Raw genomic sequence first — 14,843 nt, forward strand, 5'->3', positions numbered from 1 at the left:
ATAAGTCAGAAGAATGTCAACCGAACTGTTCACATCTTGTTCAATCGATTCAGGTACTTTACTGTTCTGTTCCTTTATTTTTTATTGTTATTTTTTAACATTACACACACTGCCAATTGCCTGTGTGTGTGTGTGTGTGTGTGTGTGTGTGTGTGTCTGTGTCTGTGTCTGTGTGTGTGTGTGTGTGTGTGTGTGTCCACGTACTCGGCCCATGAATCTCATTCTGATACCAGGGGTTACCATTCGTGTTCTTGAACGATTATTGCATTTTTGTGCTTATCATATGTTTTGTTTTGTTTTTTTTGTGTGTGTGTTGTGTGTCATAGGTTCGTGGTCTCGTGGATGTGTGGGTCGTGTGCTGCCCACCTCGGCCACGGACGGATCTTCTGCTCCAAGTCTGACTCGGATCATGTCCTGCTGAAATAAATAAATAAAAGGTAGGCAAATAGTTAGACATACACATGGATTGATGGATGCTTTACTGATCCCCAAGGAAATAAAAGTCCCTGTGGTACAATACAACACACATCATTGACATTACAAACCAGCAAAAAGGACATGTTTGAGTTTCAACCAATGGGATTCCAAACATTTGCATACGGCCAATAGGAGAGCAGACATTTGCATACTGCTACCTCCAGCCAATAGGAGAGCAAAGATTAGCATACGTCTCATTTCAATGCCACTAATTTGAATGCCGCCTCTGGTTTTAACTCTAACCCTAACCCTAACCCTAACCCTAACCCTAACCCTAACCCTAACCCTAACCCTAACCCTAACCCTAACCACGCCCCCAATCCAAGGCCTAACCCCAAGCTAACCCCAGACTTACTGAAAGCTGGCACCTGCTGTTTAGGTTAGGAACTGCATCTAACCCCAAGCTAACCCCAGACTTACTGAAAGCTGGCACCTGCTGTTTAGGTTAGGAACTGCATCTAACCCCAAGCTAACCCCAGACTTACTGAAAGCTGGCACCTGCTGTTTAGGTTAGGAACTGCATCTAACCCCAAGCTAACCCCAGACTTACTGAAAGCTGGCACCTGCTGTTTAGGTTAGGAACTGCATCTAACCCCACATGAAATTAAGAAACCCAAATGAAAGGGCACATTTTCTGCATAATTGCACAGCTTGTAACCCTTGTAACCAATCATGGCTACATCTCTGTAGCAAGCTTTAGGAGCTGAGAAATCGATCCAAGTTTGAATTAGGGCCTGTTTATGTAGCTGCAGACAGTTCTCTTGTCCTTTATGTTCCACGTTTCCTTAATCTTAACCATCACCTAATCCCTAATTACTCTAACCCCAACCTCAATAAACCTAATCTTAACCATCACCTAATCCCTAATTACTCTAACCCCAACCTCAATAAACCTAATCTTAACCATAACCTCATTCCTAATTATTCCAACCCCAACCTCAATAAGCCTAATCTTAACCATAACCTAATCCCTAATTACTCTAACCCCAACCTCAATAAACCTAATCTTAACCATCACCTAATCCCTAATTACTCTAACCCCAACCTCAATAAACCTAATCTTAACCATCACCTAATCCCTAATTACTCTAACCCCAACCTCAATAAACCTAATCTTAACCATAACCTCATTCCTAATTATTCCAACCCCAACCTCAATAAGCCTAATCTTAACCATAACCTAATCCCTAATTACTCTAACCCCAACCTCAATAGACTCATCTCAACGATGACCTTACCCCAATTATTTACCATAACCCAACCCCTAATTACTCTAACCCTAAGCTTAATAAACCTAATTTCAACCCAATTCCCAATTATTCCAACCCCAACCACAATAAACTCCATTTCAACCATAACCCAACTCCCAATTATTCTAACCCTAATCCTAATAAACCTTCCAACTAGAACCTAACCTTCATTTACACTGTCCCCAATCACAATAAATGAAATTTCAATTATAGTTCAGTCCATAATTATATCAACTCTAACCTTAATAAACCTAATTACAACTTCAACCCAATTTCCAAGTACTTTAAATTCAATACACTGAAGCTCTACTACAACCTAATCTTTGATCATCCTAGCCCTGACCCCAAATAAACTGAATTTTAACCGCAATCTAATCACCCATCATCCTAACCCCAATTTAGATTAAAACTAGACTGACTACAACCCACCCTACCTACAATTAATTCAACTTCGACCTCAATAGATATATTTCTAACCCTGACCTACCTTAACCACCTTGACCATAAATTATACAATATAATTGATTGACCTAAAACATAATTTAAAATGGAAACCCCCAAAATAAATCGATATCCTATGTAATATTAATGAAATAAAAAAGGAATAAGGAAAAAAAGGTTATACCACAAGAGGGACACCTGAGGGCGCCACAGTCAACATGAAGTCCTCGAGGATGTTTGGGTATGGATATGGACGTTTGTGTAATATTTTTTGCCACAAGCAAACCAAGAATACACACCGTAGAGAAGTTTAAAGAGCCAAGCGCGCTGAGAACACGACGGTAAACACTTTACAACATGTGTACATAACTAAACATATACTAACACCTAACTACCAGTTTATTAACAATGAATTAATACATCGACTGATAGTGAGTGCATCATGAATTATTGATGAATTAATGATATGTATACATTAACAAATTAATGAGTGACATATGAATAGACTAGGGTTAAATTGGGCCTATTCGGTGCGTACTCTCTCTTAAGCTGGGAAGCCTCGACTTCCCGGCTTGACGGAATCCTAAGGCACCGCTCATTTTTGATCCTCTGCTGCCATCTTTTGGAATAGTCATGCCACATCACTTAGTATGATTTCAGGTTTTTCAACAGCTCGTATTCCAAAAAATACCAAACCTTGGCTACCTGATAAGTCAGAAGAATGTCAACCGAACTGTTCACATCTTGTTCAATCGATTCAGGTACTTTACTGTTCTGTTCCTTTATTTTTTATTGTTATTTTTTAACATTACACACACTGCCAATTGCCTGTGTGTGTGTGTGTGTGTGTGTGTGTGTGTGTGTCTGTGTCTGTGTCTGTGTGTGTGTGTGTGTGTGTGTGTGTCCACGTACTCGGCCCATGAATCTCATTCTGATACCAGGGGTTACCATTCGTGTTCTTGAACGATTATTGCATTTTTGTGCTTATCATATGTTTTGTTTTGTTTTTTTTGTGTGTGTGTTGTGTGTCATAGGTTCGTGGTCTCGTGGATGTGTGGGTCGTGTGCTGCCCACCTCGGCCACGGACGGATCTTCTGCTCCAAGTCTGACTCGGATCATGTCCTGCTGAAATAAATAAATAAAAGGTAGGCAAATAGTTAGACATACACATGGATTGATGGATGCTTTACTGATCCCCAAGGAAATAAAAGTCCCTGTGGTACAATACAACACACATCATTGACATTACAAACCAGCAAAAAGGACATGTTTGAGTTTCAACCAATGGGATTCCAAACATTTGCATACGGCCAATAGGAGAGCAGACATTTGCATACTGCTACCTCCAGCCAATAGGAGAGCAAAGATTAGCATACGTCTCATTTCAATGCCACTAATTTGAATGCCGCCTCTGGTTTTAACTCTTAACCTAACCCTAACCCTAACCCTAACCCTAACCCTAACCCTAACCCTAGTTACAATATACATTAGATTTTGGGGGTAAGCTGTAGAAATAGAAAGAAATACATAAATTAATAAATAATTAAAATATGTAACCATTAAAGTAGTTTATAACAATAAGAATAAATCAAAACAAAAATTTACCTTTAAAATAAATACTTACCTTTTATTAACACGTATCATTGTATGGATAAGGGTGGACTTATAAGGTACACACAAATGGGAAAGGGGACAAATACAACATATACTTTAAGAATTCCTAAACGGTAATATCCGAAGAAAAGAAGAATACCTACCTGTTAAGAGGGACCAGTTTTATTAAGAGATTCCTTCTAATCAGTGAGCCAGTGCCCATGAAAAGTCAAAGACTGAATATAAATCCAATATTTCCCTAACCTAACCCTAACCCTAACCCTAACCCTAACCCTAGGTTTTTTTAAGTACATTGAACTTATCCGGGCTTACAGTGTAGAGGCTTAAAATGTGAGAGGATGTTAGAAAATACCCTTGAGCACAACTCTATAGTGTTGTTTAGGTAATATACACACCTGCAGTCCTACTTATACTCACTGAAACTTTGGATTTTCAAAAAAAATTAAAAAGCGCCTACATTTTTGGTTTTTTAATCATCATTTAAGCATGGTAAAATATAATCATGCCATTTGGCTGTGTTTTTATGATACTTTAAAGGGTTTTCTAGAACACTGAAGTACAACTTTTGGGTTATCTTTTAAACTTTATGAATGAGAAGCCTTAGAAATTAGGTATGTCTTTCAGGCGAAAAATGCACAAAAATAGGCTGGACTGCCAAGGGCTTAAACAAAACAAACTAGTACGACAAAAAACACTAATTCAAAAAAAATTCTTCATGTAATTACACAAAATGAACACCTGAGTGCGCCATTGTCCTTAAAATTTACTGATATTCATATGCATCTCAGTGCGTGCACGCACACGCAGCTCTAATTAACATTTACATTTCATTAACTAGTATGTTTCTGTTTGCATACAATAATCTAAATCTTCATCACATATTGTAATAAGTCAACAACCATTCACAGCACTCATTCAGAAAACCCTCACACATATTACATCTTCATGTTTATCCATTCACTTCGTACTTGTTATCATCATATATAGTACACACATATAAATACATCATCTACTATTATTGCTGACAAATCTTTTATGTATTTATTTTAGGGGTTTTCTTCAAATCTTTCATGGATTTACTTTTGTTGTAAAGTGATCGCCGGCAGGGGGCAACCCCCCTGCCAGGGGGCGCACAGTCGAGCAGTAGACAGCAGAGCCGAGTTTCGAACCCGGTAGGTTCACATCTCACAGCTCCACTGCGCTAACTGTGGAAAAACCCGCTCAGCTATCTGTGCGCCCCAACCGACTCGTTTTATTTCACTATATTATAGTCATCTTTACAAAAAATACCTTCTTATTTACGATGCACACTCAACCCACTCACACAATAGAATCAAGCAAATCATTCATTACACAAACCTGACAAATACATCAACAACTAATAATAAGAAAACATACAAGCTGATAAAAAGCATCAGCAATCAGTGCTCAGTACATTCTTCATCAATCTCATCCCTGAACACGCTGGGCAGTTTCATTTTATAAAACTTTATATTCAGAGAAAAACACAATTTATGCTTGTGTATTCAAAATAACATCTTGGGGGGGGGGGGGGGGGGGGGTTATTCCAGAAAGCAGGTTAAGTGATTAAACCGGGTAAGTTCACTCAGAATTCATGAAAACTCCAGGTTTTCCGTTCCAGAAACCGAGATTAAAGACAACCTGTGTCAGTTACTTACACTCTAAAGCTAACCTGCTCGCTGGCAGGTGAACTTAAACCTAACCCGGGGTTACTCTTAAACCTAACCCGGGGTTACTCACACTTCTCTCATGTAAACCCGGGGGGTCCTTTACTCCAGGATCCAGTGGATACAGACGCGCCAAATATTCGAACAGATCTTAGTTGGGAACGAGTCATTAAACTCAGATTAATCATTTCCCGATGGATTTATTCGCAAACCTTTCCGTTTTTATCAGTCAGCTCGGGGAGAGTGGGGACGGTTACCACAAGGGGCAGCTACAACATTATTAATCACAATAATAATAAAAAGGCTTGTTACAACATTAATTATAATATTATGGATGGAATGTTATGGATTAATATAGAATACCGTGTAAACACACACACACACACACACACACACACACACACACACACACACACACACACACACACACACACACACACACACACACACAGTTTAGTAAGCTAAAATCATTTGTGGTTTAAATGTATATCATTTTACTGGTAGTAGTATTTTTACAGCCACATTAATGAGTGAAAACTCTAGGGTTAGGGTTATCTGTACAAAAAAAAAAGTCTTTGCAAAATTATGTAAAAGAATGATTTTACTAAATATCAATGAATTTTGCAACTGCCCTGTTATGGGTCAGTTCAAGTATTTTTTTTTTACACATATCATATGCATATATGTTATGTTACAGCTGTGTGTGGGTGGGTAGCTGACAGATGTGGATTTTATTTTATTAAAATGTTCTCTTTTATTATTTGAACAGCAGACAGAATATCCCTCCACATACAGGTAGTGACCATTATCTTCAAAAATTAACAAATGTCAAATAAAACAGTCAAACATTTAATACATGTTCTGCAACCTACTGTTCTCCATCTTATGGAGATGCTTTCATTAAGATCTTATGTGATGCTCCCCACATTATTGAAGCCAAATGGTCAGGCTCTGTGCATGATCACTGAAAATAAAACAATTCAACAACTTCATTTCCTTGTCCTTATTCTTTAGTAAGAACATTCATATTTATACACCCTCCGCACCGACACCCATCTTAAATTCAAGCAACTGAATTTATAGCCTTGTCTGTTTTATATGCTCCACCTGAGGATCACACTTTGCAGTTTGTTTCTCCAGATGGACCTTGTATAGTCCATCTTATTTACACCCAACTTGAAAGAAAGAGACAAAAATAGCAAGTTATGATCAAACGTAGCTTAATGTGTTCAAAATATTTCAGATATTTGGTAAGACATTTTTACTGTTCTAAGCTGAGCTTTGGAGGTGGATGGTCCCTCATTTGATTTGGAACTGCCCATCACATTCTGTTAGAGGACAGTCACACACATTATCATGGTAGATCAAATGAAATGCCTTGCTCTATGTTCAACATATACAGTAGTGTTTAAAAAAATAGCAGTGATTTTAAAAAAGTGAATAAAACACAAAATCATTATAATAACTTTTATTTCCATAAATACAAGTGCACTGAAAATACTACACTATTAATTATAAACCAAAACATTAACAACATTTAGCCAGTTTGTGTTCATCCTTTACAGAAAGTTAAGAAAAACTAATATTAGGCAGTTCAAAAAAATAGCAGTGGCAGCATTTTCTTTAAAAACTCCAAAAATGTATCTATAAACTGAAGATGTTTAAGGTTTCACTTTACTTTAAATTACTGAACTAATATTTAGTGGCATTACAATTGTTTCCTAGATCTGTGTTGCATGGAGTCAACCAACCTCTGGCACCTCTGAACAGGTATTCCAGTCCAGGATGATTAGACTACATTCCACAGTTCTTCTGCATTTTTGGGTTTTGCCTCAAAAAAACATGTTTCACATATCAGCCCACAAGTTCTCTATGGGATTGAAGTCAGGGGATTGTGCTGGCCACTCTATTACCTCAATCTGGTTTGTCTGTAACCAAGATGTTTTTTGTCATTGTCATGTTGAAACACCCATTTTAAGGGCATTTCTTCTTCAGCATAGGGCAACACAATCTCCTCAAGTATTCTGATATATTTAAATTGATCCATGATCCCTTGTATGTGATAAATAGGCGTAACACCATGATATGAAAAACATCCCCATATCATCATTTTGTACCACCATGCTTTACTGTCTTCACAGTGTACTCTGGCTTGAATTCAGTGCTTGGGGGTCGTCTGACATACTCTCTACGGCCACTAGACCCAAAAAGAACAATTTTGCTTTCACAAGTCCACAAAATGTTGAGCCAGTTCTCTTTGGACCAGTCAATGTGTTCCTTGGCAAATTTTACCCCATTCAGGACACGTCTTTTTCTTAACAACGGGACTTTGCAAGGAGTTCTTGCTGGTAAATTGGCTCAGCAAAGCAAACATAGTCTTAACAACCTTGAAATCAATAAGATCCCAAACTTCTCTGTTATGCAGGTCTTTGTTCATGTATGGTGCTTACAGTACATAAAAATTAAAACAAGGGTCCATATACACTGATCAGCCATAAGTACCAGGTCACCAAATATCAAAGGTATGTTTGTGATCAAACACAGATGTTGTGATGCATTTAATCCAATTCCATGTCCTCCACAGTCAAGGTTAATATTTGTTGGCTTGTTTTTCTTTGCCATAATTAAAAGCATACACCCTATTTAATAAGCTTTTTCTAGAAATAAAATGCTTCATTAAATATACAAATAGCAATCTGACCTCATATTGACCAACCCCTTCCAAAATATCATGCATGATGTCAACCGCATAATTTTCTGCAATATTAAAATATTGCAGAGTGTTAAGTATGCTATTTCGTTTAATGCCAAATGAGGAAGTTAATGTCGGATCATCTACCAAACTAGTATAATGTTGATCATTAAGAGCTGGTGATCTTAATGTCAAACGTTGGTCATCTTCTGAGAAAACTAACTGAGCTGAAGATTTATCAATTAAGCAAAATCTACAGAAATAATTTGCATTAAATGACTCCAGGAACCCAAGAATGCTATGCATACCCAAGTTATCACCGGTAATTTGTGCGAGAGTGCCACGTCAAGAAACATCAGCAAATGGAACAGTAACTCCAGTGGTCTCTAATATTTTTAAGTCCTTTACTAAGGGTTGGAGTATTTCATCAATTCCATATTTCTTTGCATCTTGTGCATGAAACAGTGATACCAGATGAATGTTCAATAGGGCAGAACTTACAATGGGGGAAAGATTTCTAAGGATGAAATAAATGCAGCCAATTTTATGTATACCTTTTTTTGAACCTAGAGGATTCGCACACTCAAATTCATCATAGTAGATTTGGATTTGAAGGGCAAACTTATTCGATGAAAATAAAGGATGACTTTTAAAGTAGCTTCCATCACAGAAGTCCTCATATCTATCACTGAGTACAACTTTGTATCATCTCACAAATACTTTTATTTTTAAAAATGAACTGGAGTGGCAACCCACCAGTAGAGGAAGATCTTCATTGTCCGGCATGTACTGAAGATTAGACCAAGGTTAACTGGGACGTTATTTCTAAAAAGTTTGCTTGTTGCTGTATTTTATTTTATGTTGCTCTTTTAGTTTATTTAAAAAGTAGATAGTACATTAATCATTCATTTCTGTTTAGTAACTGCTTTATCCTGGTCATGGCCGTGGAGGATCCAGAACTGTTCCTGGGGAAACTGTACGTACGGCAGGAGTGCACTATGGATGTGATGCTAGTCAATCTCAGGGCACCATCCCCAAATAAATTTGCACGTCAGATTTTATTTTATTTAGTTTAAAAAATATATATTTTTATTAAGCTATAAATATGTTAGTTTTTCAAGTATTTAAGTTTTAATTTGCATTGAGGTTGGATTTCTTTTTTATATATTTGCATAATTGTAATATATGCATAATTTAGTTTAACACTAATTTCTAATACAGATATTTTGTTCTTAAAATGTGTGTGTGCCTGTAGTTTGCATTAAAAAAAAGAAAAGAATCATCACACAGTAATATACATGTGGGGAACCATATTCCCCAGGTCTCCAGGTAAATGTGTTCCCCCCCTGTGTTCTTGCGGTCCGCTAATGTATCCCATAATGCAACTGGAACTGGGTAGGCGATTGAAGCGGAATAAGAAACAAGAAATATAGCAGAGTCCTCTGTTCACAAGTGTAAGTAAGATAAATAAAATAATTTTTTTTAACCCAAGACAAATAAATAACAAAAAGACGATAAATATCCAAAATTTTGGCGAGTGGGATTTATAATGAGTCTGTAACTATGGTGATATTACGTCATCACGTCATACAAAACTATAGTACTTTTGCAACTCAAAACATTTTACAGTACAAGGGCTGGATCCAAAAATTCGACTGTTCATCGAGTACGGCTTGTGTGTTTAATTTTAGACCTTAAATATTTTTTAAACCAATAAAACACTGAGTAAACACGAAGCAAGCAAATACGCTAAAATAAAGGGCTATAGTTCAGCAATTTTCAAAGAGGAATATTTTTAAATCCTGCCTCTGAATACTGGCATGATAACACTTTACTTTTCTGATAAAACAGGTTTAAATTAGACCAGTCACAGAAGGTATATAATACAGTCTGTTTTTTGGTTTACTCTTGCAGCTTAAATTAGGTTAACTTACACTAAAGTGGACATTACAGCAAGACATGTAACATCATATGCAAGTAAATTAAAATATTGTGTTAAATCAAAGGTCTGATGAACCATCGCTAAACTTTCTTTGATTCGATTCTTTTGAGTTCACAAAGATTCGAATCGGTAACAGTGATTCCACAACAAAATGAATTCGGTGAACCGGACATTAAAACAGAACCGATTCAATCAAATGAATCTTTTCATCGCTGCACAATGTTTACACATTGCACATATTTAACTAAAGTTAGCTACTCCAGCACTCAAAGTAGCAAGACAGCTATAAAGCACCTTAACACCATGTGTGTTGTATGTTACTGGCATACAAGTTATGGAAATGTAAAACACAATCCATGTTCACTTGCGCGAATTCTATAACGTTAATGAGGCTTACCATTCACAGGTGCACAACACTAACTAGGTTACGTTACTACGTTAGCCAGCCAGTCAGCGTTCGCTGTTCAACGGCCGATACATTTCTTCCTAACTCACATCAGTATTTACCACGTTACCACAGTATTTAGAACATGGGAGCAGACTAATGTGACTACACACGTTATATGAACAATTCTGTCTTTGTGTGTTACAATAAGCTTACGTATTAAGTAAAGAGAATTTGATTAAAATTGACGGTGCTACCAATTATCTCTAAACCTTCACTGATGAGGTAAATTAGCTAACGTTAAAGTTAACTAATTCACTACCATTGGATTAGCTGGCCAATATTAAAGTAATTTATGAACAGTATAGAGCACTTACCTCTAAATTTCTGCGCTTCCCCCGATGTTATATTAATGTCTGCTTCCACCAGCTTTTTCAAAAGATCCTCTGTTGTAAGTTCCCTCAACGCCGTTCTTAATTAACCTCTCGCGCAGGTGAGCGACCGTTAAAAATTAAAATTTGAAGTGGAAGGTCAGGGTTGCCAGAGTGCTACAGTGGTTTCTAGCGAAAATGCAGAGGTGAATTAAAAATGCCCAAAAAATACACATAAAACTACCGATGTTCAGTATTTCAACAGTATTAAACAAGTTAAAACAATATGGCCTGATAATAAACTGCTGATATCTTAAACATGTACAACGTATTAGGTTGTTAATGTATTTATTATTGTTTGGTCAAAAACCACCCAATCTGGCAACACAGGGGAGGGCTGTTTTCATTAGGGCTTATTTTAAAGCATAAAGAAACCTTAAAGAGAAAACTTAATGTTGTTTTCTGATTTCATTTTAAGTAAGTTTAAAAATAAGCCTTAAGGAAAATCTTAATTTAAGGTGTTTTGTGCAACTGGGCCCTGACCATTGTGTATGCACTGACACAGCAAAGGTCATGGGATGGTAATAAGTTGATTATTACTGACAATGATCTGACACCCAAATAATAGCTGTGGTGGTCCTGTGGCTGACCTGATCAAAGAAGAACAGTGGGATAAATAGGGCTAAAAGTACAGAGAAATAAGTATATATAACACATCTTCCTAATTAATTTATATACTGCTAATTATATAAATATTATAAAATACAAAATATTAATAAACATGACTTCAAACCTATACAATCGTTAAATATATCTTGTGGGATAATTTGCTGCAGTGTCTTAATTCTGTGCTAATGCTGCAGTCTATCCTGAAAGTACCTTTAGTTGGTGGTTAAAAGGTACAAATCTGTACCTTTTGCTGTAATGAAAGACTTTGTATCTTATCAGAAAACCAAAAGGTTCACATGTGACCCTAAAAAGTACAATATTATACCTTTAAGGGTACATTTGTGAAAAGTGTACCTCTGAGTACAAGACAGTACTTATATCGTACCTCTGTTTTTTAGTGTGTGTAGTACGTAGCGGTGTTGTGTGCATACTGCACACTTCTGTACTGAAAGTATGTACTTCTTTACCGGCCAAGTAGTGCATACTTCCTCCAATCTAGTGCATAAGCTGCGTCCGGAATCGCATACTTCCATACTCAATAGTACGCGAAATGAGGACGCGGTTAGTATGTCCGAATACATAGTATAAATAAAGAGGTACGCGAGAAGTACCCGGATGACGTACTTATTGGGCAGCCATGTTTGAGTATGCAAATGATGCACACTTGCGGTCCGCTAATGTATCCCATAATGCAACTGGAACTGGGTAGGCGATTGAAGCGGAATAAGAAACAAGAAATATAGCGGAGTCCTCTGTTCACAAGTGTAAGTAAGATAAATAAAATAATTTTTTTTAACCCAAGACAAATAAATAACAAAAAGACGATAAATATCCAACATTTTGGCGAGTGGGATTTATAATGAGTCTGTAACTATGGTGATATTACGTCATCACGTCATCACTTGACGTTGGTAAAATGGCGGACGTAGTACGTAGCGGTGTTACGTGCATACTGCATACTTCTGTACTGAAAGTATGTAGTTTTTTACCGGCCGAGTAGTGCATACTTCCTCCAATCTAGTACGTACTCTTTAAGTATGCGATTCCGGACGCAGCTCGTGACTTAATTGTCGCATAGGCCAGACGTCACTCTCCGAGACGCAAAAATAGTAACGCACAGTAACTTGGATAAGTAACTTTAATCTGATTACTGGATTGGAAATAGTAACTCGTTAGATTACTTGTTACTGAAAAATGTGGTCAGATTAGAGTAACGCGTTACTGACATCAGTGCACACTATACAATCTAATTTATGTATACACACATTATACACAGCTCATATACAAACACATTGCACACACTTTATACATAAATTATGTACACATACATTACACACATTATATACATATACACAAATTATACACACCACATAAATACAAAATACACACACCACACAAATTACACACACATATCACACAAATTACACACACATTACCTATTTCGTTTGCTTTCATTCTCTCTCCCTCTCTCTCTCCCTCACTATATCTTGCTCTCTCTTACCCCCCACCACCCATTCTCTCTCTCCCTCTCTCATATTCTTTCTCACTCCCTCTCGCACTGTGCTGTCGTGCAGATGTACTGATGCTCTCAATGCTGAACTGTTTTACTTTGTACTGTTGATGGTTCAGTTCCTGCTGATCGTGTTTCTCTGTAAGGAATCATCAAGCTTTACGGCTGATCATTAAATCTTTTTTTTAATCTTCATTATTTGATCATCCTGATCCAATAGCAGAAAAATCAGATCCGTCTTTCTTCAGCTTTCTGTATATCTAATGGATGCTGTAGGTGAGTGATGCTTGTGAGAATTTTATTCTCTCTAAAATCAGATCTGAGTGTTAGTCAGTTCCAGTTATGAATCTGATGTTAATCTGTTTGTATTTTTTTTACTAAAATAGCTGCAGATGTGAGTCTGTGTACTACTGTAATGTTCTTGTTCTCTTTAGACTTCAGAGATTTTGTATATTTTTATACAATAATTACCAACATTTTCTAGTTTGGTATTGATTTTATTTTAAAGATTTTGTTTAAAAAACATACGTGTGCAAACGAGATTTCATCTAGTATTGAAGGCTGAATGTAGATATTAAAAATTACTTTTCTTTGTATTGAAAAACTTTGGACGAAGAGATTTATTTAATTGTTTAATAAATAAGTCATGTAGTCTTTCTCATAAATGATTTAATGAATTCTGACATTTTTTATATACACACTGTTTTAATGGGATTACATTTGTGAAAAATAGGAGAGAGAAAGTTCATCCAATATTTTATAATAATTAATAAGCAGCTTTAAGTAGCATTTTAAGATAAAAATACTGGAGTCCATATTTATACTCTACTAAGTATGTTGAACTATTTAAGTTATAGCACATAACCATAGTAACATCATTATCATTATTTTCATGTTTTAGCTTTATCCTGGTCCAGGTTGTGGTGGATGTGATATATAGATGATCACTGGACACAATGTAGCAACACACCCCCGACAGGACACCAATTCATTGCAGGGCTTTTGCCATCCCAATAAGTGTGAGTCCAGATAATGGGGGTACAAGCCTCCGAGGCATAGTAAGCAGAGGTAAAGCATGAGGACCTTCGCTGATGCGCAATTTTAGCTAAACAAAATAATTTCGATGTCAAAGATTCAAGACGGTCACACACATATTCAAGCTTTTTAATTTACTTGCCAAGTATGTGATGCACACTAAAGGACAATGAAACCACACCAAAAACTACTGATCCGAATAACAGAACAAATGAGCAAACGTGGTCCAAAGTGTCACATCATAAGCATTTTATTGATTCATATCTAAAAGAATCACCACAATGCAGTTACACCACAACCTCAAACCATGTGCCAAAATAACTGAACACCAGAAATAACACAACAAAATTGGGTTCAGGGAAGGGGTTAGGGTTAGGGTTAGTCTACCCAACAAGCAAAATCATAAAAAGCAACTTACCTGTGCTGCAATTGGGTGTCCAAATCCAAAAAAGTCCAAGAGCCAAAGATCCAAAAAAATTCCAGTATGGATAAAAAAGGAGGAGAGAGAAATGGCAGCAACAATGTGTTCAGTGTACTCTCAACAGGAAGTGATTGGGTTGAGTTCAGGGCTCCCATATTGGTCTCCATATTATTAAATGTCATAATCACTCAGGTCAAGTCAATTCACCTTGGATTACATTGCTAACATTCATTAGCATAGCCATGTAGTATAAATAAAATTAACTATAATGAAAAATTAATTATGGTTACAACTGACAGTATGTATACTGTGTTTCAGTCTCTGTTTATATTGTTTTTTTTCACTAGG

The 14,843-nt window shown here is 36.7% G+C and overlaps 2 long non-coding RNA genes across 3 annotated transcripts; both read right to left on the reverse strand.

Annotated features, from left to right (window-relative positions):
- Positions 1–370: 370 nt before the first annotated feature.
- On the reverse strand, positions 371–10,957 carry LOC134314190 (uncharacterized). Of its 2 annotated transcripts, none has more exons than XR_010012350.1 (3): positions 10,867–10,957; positions 3,243–3,293; positions 371–414 (listed from the first exon to the last, which is right to left on the reverse strand). It is a non-coding gene; the product is annotated as an uncharacterized LOC134314190 (long non-coding RNA). The 2 variants fall into 2 exon arrangements; XR_010012351.1 differs by having other exon boundaries at positions 371–417.
- LOC134314189 (uncharacterized) lies at positions 6,243–6,785 on the reverse strand. Its single transcript, XR_010012349.1, has 3 exons — positions 6,736–6,785; positions 6,578–6,645; positions 6,243–6,434 (listed from the first exon to the last, which is right to left on the reverse strand). It is a non-coding gene; the product is annotated as an uncharacterized LOC134314189 (long non-coding RNA).
- Positions 10,958–14,843: the final 3,886 nt, after the last annotated feature.

The sequence above is a fragment of the Trichomycterus rosablanca genome, chromosome 5 (assembly GCF_030014385.1).
Source record: "Trichomycterus rosablanca isolate fTriRos1 chromosome 5, fTriRos1.hap1, whole genome shotgun sequence".
Lineage (NCBI taxonomy): Eukaryota > Metazoa > Chordata > Actinopteri > Siluriformes > Trichomycteridae > Trichomycterus > Trichomycterus rosablanca.